At 34.2% G+C, this 13,568-nt stretch overlaps 1 long non-coding RNA gene across 1 annotated transcript; it reads right to left on the bottom strand.

The window, feature by feature from the left end:
- Nucleotides 1-5,690: 5,690 nt before the first annotated feature.
- LOC103884810 lies at nt 5,691-13,184 on the bottom strand. Its single transcript, XR_002522315.2, has 3 exons — nt 9,667-13,184; nt 7,673-7,808; nt 5,691-6,600 (listed from the first exon to the last, which is right to left on the bottom strand). It is a non-coding gene; the product is annotated as an uncharacterized LOC103884810 (long non-coding RNA).
- Nucleotides 13,185-13,568: the final 384 nt, after the last annotated feature.

Genomic DNA, 13,568 nt, shown 5'->3' with positions numbered 1-13,568 from the left:
AAGATATTTTTTGCTTATTTTTATCTTAACATTTTGTTAAGATATTTTATAAACTATATCATGGCAACTATGGCATATTTTTAAAATACAGTTTTTTTAATGCTTTATTAGATTCTCAGGAATTTCCTAACTGTAGATTACAATATGTCATATAGGCACAAGAAAGAGATAGAAACAGATTTTAGTGCAAGCCGTGGAATTGGCATGCTTAGAGAAAAGTAACTGCAATGGATTGAATGTTTATGTACCACACAAATTTGTAATGTTGAAATTTTAACACACAAAATGATGGTATTAAGAGAGGGAGATTTTGAGGATGACTAGGTCAGAGGCTTTATGAGTGCCATCACTGCTCTTATAAGAGAGACCTCAAAGGGCTCATTTTTCCTTTATACCATGTGAGGACACAGTCAATGGGCACCATCTATGAAACAGAAAGAAAGTGGCCCTTCACCAGACATACAATATGCCAGTGCCTGGATTTTGGACATCCCATACTCCATAACTGTGAGAAATAAATTTATGTTGTTTTTATGCTGCTAGTTCATGATATTTTGTATCAGCCCAAATGGACCAAGGCAGAACATTTTTACCAGGAGTGGTATGTTGCTATAACAAGCACCTAAAAATACGGAAGTGGCTTTGGAACTGAGTAGTGAGTAGAGGCTGGAAGAGTTTTGAGTTTTATTCTAGGGCAAACATCATCATGAAAGACCAGTTAAGAGTGCTTCTGGTGAGGGTTTAGAAGACGAGGAGAGCTATAGAGAGATCCTCAGTCTTCTTAGACAATACCTAAGTGCACTGAACAGAATGTTGATAGTAATATAGATGGCAAGGGCTATTATGATGATCCAGAAATAAGGAACATGTTATTGGACAAAGGAGGAAAGGTCGTCCTTATTACAAAACAGCAAAGAAACTGGTTGAACTGTGTTTGTGTTCCAGTGTTTTGTGAAAGATAGAACTTGTGAGAAATAAAATTGATTATCTGGCTGAGGAAATTTCTAAACAAAGTATCAAAGGTTCAGTTTGACTTCTCTTGACTCCCTATACTAAAATGCATAAAGAGAGATGTGATTTAAAGATGGATTTTTAATCAAAAGAAAACCAGAAATTAAAGATTTGGAAAAGTCACAGCTCAGCTATATTGTAAAGAATAAGAAAGTGTGCTTGGGAGAGAACACCAAGTACATGGCCAAAAATTTGACAATTTAATAAAGAGATTAGTTAGCCATATAAACAGAAAGTGGGCCCTATTGTCCAAGACAAAGAAAGAATGACCCCAAAGCAAATTCAGAAATCAGCAGGACTGCTACCCCCATCACAAGCCCAAAGTGCAAAAGCCCCAGTGAGCACAAGACCACCATAGACAGTCCCCACTAGGAAAATGCCCAGCAAAGTCATGGGAGTAGGTTGCCCTGTGACCTCAGACAGACAGTGCCAGCTGCACTGGAGCCCAGCACAGGAGAGCTGAAGGTACCGAACCCAAGCACAGAGCTATCATACAGGTAAGGCCACCATGGAGAACCGCTGTGGAGGCAGAGCCTAAGTGCAAAGCCACTGAAGGGACAGAGCCACCCAAAGCCACGGGAGCCAAGCTGCTGCCCCAGGATTCTGGAACATGGGATCATTACCCTAGTGTGTCGGGAAGGTAGCACCTCCACTTCCATGTGTCCAGGAGGTGGAACCATAGCCCAGTGGGCCTGGTGGGCAGAAGACTGAGCCAAAGAAGTTGATTCTTATGCCTTTAGATTTAATTTTGTTTGTTCTGTTGTGTTTTGGACTTACTAGAACCAATTGTTCATTTTGTTCTGGTTCTCCCTTTGGAATGGAAACGTATACTCTATTCCACCATGAGTTGGGTGGGATAGAGTATACTTGTATGCCCATCCCACCATGGAGCTTTGGAAGCACAGAATATGCTTAATTTTACTGGTTCATAGCTGGAGAGAAAGTTGCCTCACAATGAATTATACATATCTTGAGTCTCATCCATCTGTAGATGAGAATTTGAACATAGACTTTTGAGTTGGTGCTGGGGCAAGTTAAGACTTTTGGAACTATTGGGATGAAATGAATAAATTTTGCATGTGAGAAGGACATGTATTTGGGAGACCAGAGTCAGAATGCAATGGACACCCCAAAATGTATATGTTAGAATCTTAACCATCAAAGTGATAGTATTAGGAGGTGGGGGCCTTTGGGAGGTGATTAGGTCACGAAGGTGGAACCTTTATGAATGGGATTAGTGCTCTTATAAAAGAAGCGCCAGAGAGCTTATTCACCCCTTCCAAGATATGAGGGCACTCCAAAAGGTACCATCTAGGAACTAGAAAGTGGGTCTTCACCCAACACCAAATCGGTTATCTTGACATTGGACTTTCCAGATTATCAGTACTGTGAGAAATAAATTTACCTTGTTTATAGGCTTATCATGTTATGGTATTTTGTTACAGCAGTTGAAACAAACTAAGATTCAACATTATTCAAAAACTTGCAGATGTAATTGGGTAACTCTTTGGAAAAATGTTTAAATATTTTTGTCCCTTACTGCCTATCAGAATAAACCATGAGTGCAATTAGTAGTATTTTGGTGTAATACAAGAGATATGGGTCCAACAGTATTTTTGAACACACGTTGTACCAGTGATCTGTAAATATGTATTGATTAATCTATTTCCTTTGTTTATTGGACGTTCCATATTTGTTATTCAGTTTAAAATATGCTTGGAGTTTTTAGATATTATTAAGGGCACAAGATTATTATTTTATTTGAAATATATCCATAGGTATGGTTTTTATTATGTGAATAAAACCACTTTTACTAAGAGAGATAAAAGAAAAAGAGTCAAAAGCTCACAAGGAAAGAGACTAAAAAGAAGAGTAAAAGAGACAGCAATGTCAAGGTATCCTGACATCCTGGTTCATAGGTCCAGTTATTTTTGCAATAGAGGTATATTTCTGTCTTCGAGTATTACGAGATACCAGTGTCAAGTTAATAAATTCTCCTGTTCTGCCTAAATTTGTTGGAATTGAGCTTTTTATTATAACCAAATATGTGCTACATGATATAAATCCTAATATGGCATTTTAATGCCATGAGGTGCATAAGGTGCCTGGACAAGTACTACATTTCCTAAAGCATAATAAGTGAATACATTCTCTGTATGTTTTCATCAGTTTAAAAATGGCCATTTAAATGTCTTTGCTTAAATATGAGACTTTTATGTAATTAAAATTATATTTAACATTTCAAAGACTTGTTTTATTTCTTAAAAAACTACTTCGGATAGAAAATTCATGCCTATGATAGGAATTATAAATGATATCATGCACCTTGTACTTCAAATTGCAGACAGATATTTAAGGCAAGACTACTTTTCTGGTAACAATTTTCTTGTTTGCTAGGAGCAAATGGACAACGCTTCAAGTATAAATCTATTAATATATACAGTGATTTCCAGATGAACTTAGATGATTTTCAGTATCTTTAATTAGATAGTAAACAAATAGAAGTCAATAATTATAATTTCACTTCTTAAAACTTCTTTTTCAACAACTACATGCTACACAAAGTTATCAGTATTTACTAGTAAGTAATGAGTATTAAAAATCTGACTATGTGTTGAAAATACTATATTAAAATCAGTAACCACTGTTGAATTATTTTGGCTGGGGAAAATTTTAGCTAAATTTCTCATGTGTAAATATTTAAGATAAACAATATAATTTTTGTCCCTGCTTTCAAGAATCGCTTGATAATTAAACACTAAAAACATTGAAAAACATTTCCTAAAAATAATGGGTTATCTATAACATTTACTGTGATGTTTTTGGACAAACAAAGACACTAAATAGAATTATTGCCTTATATAAGCAAAGAAGTAGCACATAGTCTATGAAAAATTGATGTTTAAAAATGAAGTATTAATAATTGACAACATTTTTAATTAAATCAATTACAACTGATAAATTTTGAAATATTACATTTTGTCATTATCAATTAGCAAAACGTTAAAAAAACTTGTTATTGCATGCAAGTTGTTTCATTTTATTTGTACTATATAAAGGAGTAAATTGTACAAAAAAAATTAACCAAAACTGTGATATTTTCAGTATAATACTCTTAAAAATTTTAGGATAGTAATAGATACTTCTTAGTGAACTTTGGATTCTTCACCATGAATGGCAGAGGTTAAGTCATGATTCCTGACAAGCAGGTTCCAATCATCTTTCAACTGGAGGAGCACCAATTGTGTGTTTATATAGTGTGACTCCCCGTATTATTTCACTGTAGGATTCTCCTTCCTGACCACCACAACTCACCTACACACATAGTTGAAAAACACACTCTTTTAGGCTTGAGGTTAGATAATTTGAGTAACAAAAGATAGCAGGTGCTCTGAAACCAGATTGTCTTATTTAAACTTAAGCTCAACCAATTAGCTACTTCTTAGTAATATGTGTCTTAGAATATTAGTCATCTTGTAACTGAACCCAGGTTTGGCTGCTCAATGCTTGAAATCCAAATAGGAGAGAGAAGGGCTGGTGGGAGGAAAAGTAGGTTAATTCTGAGAGCCAAGCAAATGGAGGTGATGGTGGACTATAGTTGCAAAAAATTTAAATTTAAAATTTTACCATAGAGTTTTTAAGGGGAAACTTGGTATGGAAAACATGAAGGAGTAGTGCAGAGTGCAAGATCTGTGACTCTTTGTTCCAATGTCTATCTTATGTAATCAGCCATCCACAGGTTTGGTTGGTGTTTTCTTGACTTCTCAGGATAGTGCTGAACTAATTGTTTGCCACTCTCTCAAACAAATGGGCAAGGACTGGATAATCAGAGCTCCATGCCTAGTTTGTTGAAGATTGGCCTCTGGAATGTCTTAAGCAAAACCATAATTGGATAGGCATATATTGCCAGAGGGGAGTGTCTAGAGAGAGAAGGAATGAAAGGGTTAGAGGGAAAGGAGGGGGAAAAAATACAGTGTGTGATTAAAATATATTTTTAAAATCAAGGTCTCTAGTTACAATCAAATAATGTGAATACTTATTCTGCAACCAAGTGACTTTTTTATTTATCTATAATAAGTAGGTATGTCTTTTGAAGGACCTTATAATAAAATAATGATTTTCATTAAATAAAGGTTTTCTATATTACAAATATAGAAGTGAGGTTGATAATTCCAAGGTCATTTCTGATAATTTTATACATTTAAGTATTTTTTATCATCTAAATCTTCAACTCATGTATCCTTTGGGACATGGATGCAGCTGGAAACCATCATTCTGAGCAAACTATCACAAGGACAGAAAACCAAACACCACATGTTTTCACTCATGGATGGGAATTGAACAATGAGAACACATGGACACAGTGTGGGGAACATCACACACCGGGGCCTGCCAGGGGTTGGGGGAGGGGGAGGGATAGCATTAGGAGATATACCTAATTTAAATGACTAGTTAATGGGTGAAGCACACCAACATGGCACATGTATACATATGTAACAAACCTGCACGTTGTGCACATGTACCCTAGAACTTAAAGTAAGATAAAAAAAAGTTTACATTTTTCATGATATAATATGGGAATCCCTTGAATTATGACATTTCAATTGGAAAATGAAATTTGTCAAATTTACATCTGTTATATTTGTTTCTTTTCATATCTACTAATTTAAAAAGCCCAATGTTCTATTAGGTATTTCAGGAGATGGCATACCTACAGATATTTGTCAATTACCATGATATTTATTTCTTGTTATTAATGCATTGTCCTCTGAAATATTATGGAATTGTGTGCAATTATTTTTTTGGTCTTCTTTCTTATATTCATTCTTTCTCTATTGCCTGGAAATGGTTGCTCTCATTCATTTCTTTTTATATTTGTACTTACCAATCATCTATTAAGATTCAGATCAAATGTAAACTCTTGTAAGTATTTTCCTGACTTTCACTCTTTTTCCCTTGTTACCCCCATGGCTTCATTATTGCCATAATTGGTTAATCATGTTGTATTGTATTAACTACCTATGTTCCTCTATTTCTCATGAGACTGCAAGTTCTTTGAGGGCAGAAGCTGTGTTATTTATCATTTTTTTCCTGGTATCACAGTGATTAGTACATAGTAGGTCCTTAATAAATATTTGTAGAATGAATGAGTGAACAAAGGAACACAAGAAAGTCTATGCGATTAACTGCTTTGCACCTGGCCAGTGTGAATGATGCTTTCATGAGCTAACTGTTTACATTTCGTTCATAATTTGTAAACACACAGTGTGAGGGAAAGATACAGGCAGACTGAAAATAGTTACAGAAATTGAAACAAAATATAAAACATGTTAAGGGAGGAATGAAAAGTGAAGGGAAATGGTAGGATTTTTTAAAAAGAAAATGTGGCAGGAGTGTATACAGTTTGAAATGACGAGGTCTGATATCTATTTTTGCCTGAGCCTACTTCCTTTCTGTTTCACATCTGCTGATGGTAGACTTTCAAATTAAAAAGTGGTACTATCACAAATTTTACAAAAATGTTACCTTGAGTGCAGCAAGTTTTGTGCATGCTATAGACATGTATGCTAAGACACAGTGAAGATAAACCTGAAAGTTAATGGAAAAATCAATTAAATTTGATTTTTATGAAAGAGTTTTAGAAGTGATTAATAATTACTGTTAAATGAAGAATTAATTCAATTTTTATCAGTTCCTTTAAAAATTTGCCAGGATTTAGCTCATGAATTACTTGTTCTTTAAAAAGAAAATTATAGGTCATGATCAGAAAGTGTAGTACACACACATATTTATATATCCACATGTAAGATGTATTATATTTATATTTTATACACGCAATAACACAAGTAAGCAGATAATAATTATTTCAAACCATTTTATAAAACACCGACTTTATGATATATATATTTTTCATTATTCAATGTCAAAATAGAAAATTTGCCCTCTTTACCTTGACAACTTGTTACATCTGTCATCTTTCTTTAGGGTTTATATGTATCCTCTTTATTAATCATGTCTCATTTCTATTTAATGACCAAATTCAGTGGTCAAAGTAATTAAATCTACCTTAGGAACAACTTACCATTTCTATGTGGTTCTAAAGTCTTTTGCTAAAGTAGCAGAAAACTTCCTTCTAAAATGGCATAACAGTGAAAAAAGATATCATATTGAATAGAAAAATCAGGGAGAATAATATCCTAAAGGTAAGGATCTTACATGCCAAGTGCCCTTTCTCAGCCTCAACCATTTATTCTGAAAATGGCCTATCAAAAAAGCTTAGAGGAGCAGTTTAATTACTGTTCCTTTGACATAAGTAATACATTTTCAGTAGCAGATCCATGCATTTATTTAAGGCCAAATGGTGTACAACAAAACTGTCCTCTAAGGTATTTCTGTCTACCATTTTCCCCCACTTGGCCTCTACAGCCACGTTTTAATAATAATGTCTTTCTTGGGAAATATTTTAAAATATAAGCCTTAAATCATGGTCCTCTATAGAAATAATGCAACCCAGCAAGACAATTAAGAGAAGAGCACAACTTACTTTTAAACACTGAATAAGTTTAAATGTTTTAGTATATCTGTATATTATGCTTATAGATATATATTTATACTTTATTGGTACTTTCTACACTGAATCTACGCCAATATGGATACTTACTTCCACCAGCTTATACCTCTGTATCTTCATGTCCAGACCTTCATTTATGTCGTGAATGAAGAAATCAATAATCGCCTGCCATTAGTGGATGGCACAAGGGCAAAGTCCATTTTGTTCATAGTGGTTAGTATCATCCCTGAAACATAATAGAGGAGTCTCATAATAATATTTAAATAAATAGACTATACCTTTTAAATTCTGTATCCTGATAAGAATCAAAACTACTAAATTCCTGAATTTAGTAGTCCTTATCCCACTATAAGAAGCAAGTCATATAATGGTTTTGCAGAATTAAAATCACTTTAAGAGTTGTCAGTGCATTATTAATGTTAATATAATTAATGTATAATATTAATATATTGTTTTGAAGTTTATTCTATAAACATACAGACCGTATATATGTATATGATACACATACACAAACATATACCCTTTTTGAGAAATGAAATAAAGTTTGCAAACTTTCCCATCTAATTTGCAAATGCTTTGGTGAATCTGGCCTATGTAGCTTTATCTTTAAAGTTAATTTTTATTCTTAATATGTTCTTATATCACATACAGCTATAAGCAAAATATTTTAATGACCTCCTTCTAGGTAACATGTGTCACTTAAAAGTGTTAACTATCAATCTTTTTCAGTTTATAAGCGTTGTCTAAATAGTAAAACTTCAGGGTCAACTGAAACTGAGAACTCAAACTTAAACTGAAGACTCCAATAATTAAGAATGGTTCAGAGAATATTATGTTCAAATAAACAAACAAAAATACCCCCATTTTTATTAATCTGCATAATCCCTCTTTGGTTTAATAGGATTTAAACTAGCTCTAAATATATGAGCCTCTCTGAATTTTGAGAGGCTTAAAACTTTCTTCCAAGCAAGCAAAGTGGATTAAAACCAACCTTTGTGTTTTACAATTTGCATTTAACTGACCTATACTGTGAGTCTAACTAAAGTACTTAAGTATTTTCTTCTCCTGGAGCTGGCATCTCTCTAGGATAAGATCATGAGATTCTATGTCCTTTGATGTATTTCAGCTTTTGCAAGCACAATAACATGAACGAATTCCTTGCCAGATATCCTCTTCTCTCCCAACCCACACATGCCCCCAAAGCATTCTCAGCTTTCATACTCTCTATTTTTGTGGCAAATGTTCTCATTTAAGGAGGAAAATAGATTTTCTGAGAAAATCCTGAAGGGGGAACAAAAGATCTTCTTAAGGAGCTGTCAATGGGATGTCAATGAGGTGTTAAAATAGGTCAAGGCCGTGCTGAATTTTTCCTTTCTTTTTCAATAATTTCTCTAAATTTCCAGTAGTCAATGTTAACAAAATGAAAAACCATCTTTTCTTTCATATGGTCGGCTTTGATGAATCTCATTGGCATTCTCAAGACTACTGACCTATAGGTCTTTTGAAACAGAACCAAGATTTCTATGTATAGTTCTTTGATTTATAAAAACAAAACACAATATCATGCATTAATTATATTATGTAACGGCTATAATTTTTATCACTAATGTAAAAATCTCAAATAGATAGGTACATATAAATATAAAAACAAAGGAATGTGTAGCATATACTTTCATCTCTGTTTTGGAAGGCTATCACCTTAGGTGAACTAAGTTGCATAGTTAAATGTGGATGACCAAGAGGCAGCCAAATTTAAATGTCTTTCAAAGAAAAAGGAGGAAAAAAAGAAAGGAAGGAAGGCAAGCAGGCAAGCTGAATGTATTATCAATAATGAAGAGAGTGCTGTATGGCACACTTGTAAGGCACTGTTTGTCTGAACAAAGTGGGCAGTTGATATTTACAAGTATGAAATTCAAAGATTTCAAATATATTAACTGGAGTGCTGCTTTATGGATTGGCTGACTTTCAGAAGCATGAGGATGACTCTCAAAAGCCTGGCTACTGATGCCAAATTGTCACGGATCATTTACAACCGTTTTAAATAAGTACAATTATTTTAAATAATTCTTGTATGTGTTACTTACTACAGCTGAAGAAAAATCAGTCCTTTCCTAGTACGCCAGAAACTTTTCATTCTCAGTCAACCCTCTTTGTCTCTCCCAGCCAAAGCTCCAGGAAATATCATCAGGTATTGTCTAGAGCTCTGTTGTGGATTAGACCAGAAGACAAACGCATCATTTCTGAAATTCTGATATTCAGTTTGTGTATTAATTAGCATAGTTTTATACTGCTTTTTTTCTTTGAATCATATACAGAACCACTTAGTGATGATAGTTGTACAAAAGGCCTTATGTAGCATATCAAATGGATATGAGCTAAGTAAGAATAATTTAAACTATTACAAGATTTTTCAGTCTTGCTGAAGAAATCAAGTGACAATGACTCCCTAAGTCCGTATTTTCTTTCATCTACATAGGTTTTTGTTGTTGTTGTTGTTGTTGTTTTCAATGAGATAAACTTTAGACAAGTTACCTTCCCATTAGTACAGATCTGGATTTTCCATATTAATAGTGATATTCATTCAGGTACTTAAGTCCAGCAATAATACAGACTTCCTACTGGTTGGCCAAAAACATAAAAAATAAGAAAAAAAACAGAAGTTATTATTTCATCCATAACTAATTGAAGTAAGAAATTAAACTCATGAGTGGTTCCCCAGGACATAAGCTATACTATTTATTATGTTAGATATTTATTATGTTAGGTCAAGTAAGGAATACATTTTTTTATTACCACCTTGTGTCGTTCACTGCTATGGATAAGATGGCCATCCTCAGGAGTCTGCTGTAAAAATTATTATACTACCAGAAAAGGATATTATTTTTCCCATCTCTGCAAGAAGACAGTTCTCTGAGAAAGTTAGGGAGTCATAGACTTGTAATGGTATAGCTTTTTATGCCACAGAAAATAATCCTTCCACCTGGATTGGCATTAAAAATGAAGTGATTCTCACATTAAAAAAAAGGAACTAAGAAATGCACAAAAGATGTTACTATTTTTAGTAGATTTCTAGGTATATTGTCTCTGGGAGTTTTCATGAAAAACAGTCACTATTACAACCTAAGAATACTTACTTATCCTATTCCATTGCAAATGTAACTTTCTTTGTGTTCAAAAGGGTACCATTATAGATAAGGTTGCCTGATACACCTTGATGTTCTCATTTTTTTCTATGCTTGAACATTTTGAATCAATGCAAGTTACCATTATTGGCTCATTCATTTGTCTTTTCTCAGACAAGACACTGAATTACATAAATTGCACACACTACCAATAGTTTGAGAAATCAAAATTAAAGACTTGTGGCATCTGGGATTAAATGGAGAGTCTTAAACAAGGACAGAGGGAAAATATACGTAAAAAGGGAAAATACAAATGTGTACAGAGAAGATAAGGCAATGGGAGTTCAAGGACTCTCTTGTTCTAATTGATATTGAGCAAGAACTATCTACCCTATGCATACTCCAAGGATTTGAGTCTGTCGTTTACCTCTCTAACTGGAGAAACTTGCTTTAATCTTCTGTGTGTGTAACTTTTTAGTTCTTTTACTTTAATAATGGGAGAAGTTGTTTTACTTAATTAACACACATCCAAGTATGAATTCTTTGTACTTTAATTGTTTACAAATTAATCAAGGATATCTGATAGAGTATATTTCTCCAGCAATGTCCAAAATCAGTATTTCTCTGATGTCTTTTCCAGAATACCAGATCACCTGATATAGGTTATACAGGGGATGATTTGATGGTTGAAAGGAAGGACTCCATGATAGGACTGATGTGAATTAGTGCTTTAAAATATTTAGCTAACCAACTTGCAGAAGACTGAAAACAAGTACAGAGGGATTTGTTTTTATTTGCATGGGACAGTCAGTGACCTTGACAGGGGGTAATCTATGACTTCTCGTGAAGAAAGAATGAAAGGATATGAAAGTGAATTATAGTATGCTGGGTCATCAGAGATTAAGGATGTATGACAGTTTAGATAAATTTAGCTTTAACACTCCATTTGTTCTTCTCACTTTTCCCAAGATTTGTAGATGGTTTGGATACTGAGTATCTGAGTAAGAGACATAACTTTACATCATAACTATCATAGTAAAATGTATGTTGAAATGTACTAGCTAGGGAAAAATGTAATATGACAGTTTTAGCCACTGTGAGTACAGGAGCTTGTTAACAGGAGAATACTTTTAACTAGAAAATAAACTTGTTGTTGGTGAATTATTGTACCCACAGAGGGAGGCTATTATTTGGTAATGTTTAAAGAGTCGCTCTGGGTGTGGTTCCAATTTATGTTTATTATTTACAGTATTTCTAGGATTGTGTTCATTGTAGGTGAAGTTTGAATTGGCATGTCTACTGCCCTTCTTGAAAATGTTTCTATCTGGTTTTGTTTGATACTTTTACCATTTCATCACCACTGAATTCTCATAGAAAATTTCGGCAAAAAGTGTAGAGATTTTCTTGTTTTCCTAGGCAAGTGTCCTGGCTTCTCAAGGCCTATTCTTATGTATCATACAAATCATTATTTCTGAAATTTCTTTCCAGAATCATTGGGCAAACTGTCCGTCAATAATGCTATTACTAAGCCTCTCTAACATCTTTCTGATATTAGAAAGATTTTTCCTTATAAGCATTTTATCACAGTGGACTCCTTGTTATGTAAAGACATCATTCGTAAAATTTTGCCATTTACCAAGGAAAGCACCAGCATTAAGATTATAATGAAATTACACTTAGGAAGCAGAATTTTGTCAGGAAGACATTGCAGTTTTGATATGAATGCTCACATGACAAATAGGATAAAGGTCACTGTAATTGGCCAAAAGTTTATAATTGTGAAGCATGTCTTGATTTCCATTACAAAATAGTATCTGAAGTGGCCATGTGATCAATGAACTCTATGACCCTAAAACACGAGCTATATAAGGTAATATTCCTTAATAATTTGACAAAACAAAGATGACCTCAATGTTTTTTGAGGTACCCAAGGCAAAGTATGATTAATTGACTTTTCACAAAATGGGTATTACTCTAAAGGACCTACAACCATCAATCTTGGGGGTTGCATTCAACTGGAGATTGATTGGCCTTCCTTTTCTGTGTGTTCCATTTGAAGCTTATCTTTGTGCAATTAAATGACTTCAAGTTATCAAGATAACATAAAATATCTGAGATAATAATATCTACAATTAGATAAATAAAAAGCAAGGGAAGTAAAACACACTTGGCATGAGAATGTATCAAATAGTCCATCTCCAAAACAAAACATTGAGTTAACTCATGGAAAATAAATAAGCACAGAAAATTGTTGAGATCAATTCACCTAGCAGTGAATAAAGAAGATGGTTGTAGTTTGAGCACAAGGGTTTAAGTTAGTGTGCCTGTTTCTCTGAGTATCCCATGGAATGACTGTAATAAAAGGAAAAAATCTAGGCTGAGTGCGATGGCACACACCCATCATCCCAGCAATCTGGGAGGCTAAGACGGGCGGATCACAAGGTCAGGAGATTGAGACTGGCCTGGCCAACATGGTGAAACCCCGTCTCTACTAAAAAATACAAAAATTAGCTGAGTGTGGTTGTGAGTGCCTGTAATCCCAGCTACTCAGGAGGCTGAGGCAGGAGAACTGCTTGAACCTAAAAGGCAGAGGTTGCAGTGAGCTGAGATTGTGCCACTGCTCTCCAGCCTGGGCAACAAAGCAAGACTCTGTCTCAGAAAAAAAAAAAAAATCTGTATTACTGAAAGCTAAATTTGTGGAAGAATACCATCACAACTCAAAATTTGAGACAAAATGCTGAAATTTTTTTATTGCTATGCAAAGGAAAGAAGACCTTGTAAGGCACACTGCCTGAGCAAAGCATAGAGAAGATCTCAAATAGAGATTTGAGAAACGTGTTCCTTATCTATGCTTCCTCACCCAA

This window comes from Papio anubis, chromosome 3, assembly GCF_008728515.1.
Source record: "Papio anubis isolate 15944 chromosome 3, Panubis1.0, whole genome shotgun sequence".
NCBI lineage: Eukaryota > Metazoa > Chordata > Mammalia > Primates > Cercopithecidae > Papio > Papio anubis.
Note: the sequence above shows the minus strand (reverse complement) of the source record. Positions and strands in the feature narration are given on the sequence as shown.